Below are 2,452 nucleotides of genomic sequence, written 5' to 3' on the forward strand. Positions count from 1 at the left end.
ATTTTATATGTGTGCTGGTTAATTAAATGATTTTGAAAATGAGATAGGTACAAGTGTTTTGAAAACTTGATAAAACGGTCAGATATGGAATACATTGGGGCCAGAGTAGACCTATTGAGGTGGCGTAAGAGGCTAACTCGGTTGCGCGCATTATAAAACCGATTAGTCCAGCAGGTCAGAGACCTAGCTAGTCTCTGAGTTCCGGAACAGGTAAATGGGATGGCAGTTAGAGCCATCTGGTGTTGATAGCCTGATCAGTTGTCTTCACATATCCGCTATGTATCTGATTGGGATTTGTGAATTATATGAAAGCATGATTGATTGATACAACGGTTTTATAAAATGGTTAGCATGCTAAAATTGGACTCTGGTATTACGCAACACACTACTATGTTGTTTTCACAAAGCATGCTAATTAGTGATATCCAGTTACTTTGATTATCATTATGAAATGTTGATATTTTGATTATAGCTCTGTTCTCATTATTGTTACACTACTATTTTAATCTATTATTCATATTTGGTACTGCTGAGCGATTATGCTCACCCTTGCAAACTGTTATATATATTTCGCAGATGCCTAGAAGATCAGTCAGACCGACCCGTGTTCCCGCCCCTACTGGACCTGGCTCCTCTGAGGTAGTTTGTATCAGACCATGAGGTCTGAGGAGTTGCTGAATAAAGTTAGTGTGTCTTAGATATTAAATAAAGAGTTTGTAATAGTGAGAACCTGAATTATACTTGAACCTGGATCGGATCTTGGTTCGGGGTCAAGTTAGTATATTTTAATAATAATTCTGTTGTTTATATTTTTGGTAATTGTGTTTAGTGACATCAACTCCTGACCCCGGGGTTGAGGCCGTCACAGTTGGTATCAGAGCTACAGGTTCAAGTCCCTGATTCAGGTTAAGGATTGTGTCGAGTAGGTGATAATGTGAGTCTTTAAGTGTAAGTCAGCAACTCATATAGAGGAGCAAACCTTTAGAGTCAGTCGAGGGTTCTGACGGCGTTACCCTGGCATCTATTAAATGTTTTGATAGAATTGCCTTGACATGGTTGTGTCTGTGTCTGCTGTCAGGGATTTCCCTCCCGGCTGCGGTCCCAGTTCTTCCATGATGAGACCTCCGGTACCTCCTGTGGCCCCTAGTGCTACTTCTTCACCAATCCCTTATCATGTCCATAGGGCGGTGAATACTTCCTTTATCAGAGATCAGAGTCCAGAGTTTGCTGCCCAGTTGGACCAGGTACCTATTGCACCATTTCAGGGTATTTCTGCCCCTTCCCTTGAGGTGCGAGCCCGTGTGAGAGCATTGACCCAGATGGCTGTAGAGAGGGCTAGATCTGTTGACCGTTTCATTAGCTCAGAGTTCAGAGCGGTGCAGTATCAGGACCTAGTGTTTCCCTGTGGGGTGCTCCAGTGTTATTTGTGAAGAAAAAGGATGGAAGCATGAGATTGTGCATTGATTATAGAGAGTTAAACAAGTTGACCATAAAGAATAAGTATCCATTGCCATGAATCGATGATTTGTTTGATCAGCTTAAGGGCGCATGTTACTTCTCAAAGATTGATTTAAGATCTGGCTACCACCAATTGAAGATAAAGCCGGAAGATATCCCCAAAACTGCATTTCAAACAAGGTATGACCATTATGAGTTTCTAGTGATGTCGTTTGGATTGACGAATGCGCCAGCAGCTTTCATGGATTTGATGAATAGGGTATATAAGGAATATCTGGATAAATTTGTTATTGTATTTATTGATGACATCCTCATATATTCGAAGAATCCAGAAGATCACGCAGTGCATCTGCAGATTGCCCTTCAAAAGTTAAGAGAAAAGCAATTGTATGCTAAGTTTTCTAAGTGTGAGTTTTGGCTGACGGAAGTACAGTTCCTTGGACACGTAATAAGTAAAGAAGGTATCAAAGTAGACCCAGTAAAGATTGAAGCCGTATCAAAATGGGAGCAACCGAAGACACCAACGGAAATAAGAAGTTTTCTTGGATTAGCAGGATATTATCGAAGGTTTGTGAAAGATTTCTCAAAGATTGCATCCCCACTAACCAAGTTGACCAGGAAGAATGAGAAGTTCGTTTGGACGGAAAAGTGTGAAGAGAGTTTCCAGGAGTTAAAACGAAAACTAGTGACGGCTCCAGTGTTAGCATTGCCAGATGAGACGGGAAACTTTGTAATTTATAGTGATGCTTCTTTGAAAGGATTGGGATGTGTGTTAATGCAACATGACAAAGTAATTGCGTATGCCTCCAGACAATTAAAGCCTCACGAGCAGAAATATCCGGTTCATGACCTTGAATTGGCGGCTATAGTATTTGCTTTAAAGTTATGGCGTCACTACTTGTATGGCAAGAAATGCGACATTTATACAGACCATAAGAGCCTGAAGTACATATTCACGCAGAAAGATCTGAACATGAGGCAGAGAAGGTGGTTG

This window comes from Apium graveolens, chromosome 11 (genome assembly GCF_009905375.1).
Source record: "Apium graveolens cultivar Ventura chromosome 11, ASM990537v1, whole genome shotgun sequence".
Classification (NCBI taxonomy): Eukaryota; Viridiplantae; Streptophyta; class Magnoliopsida; order Apiales; family Apiaceae; genus Apium; species Apium graveolens.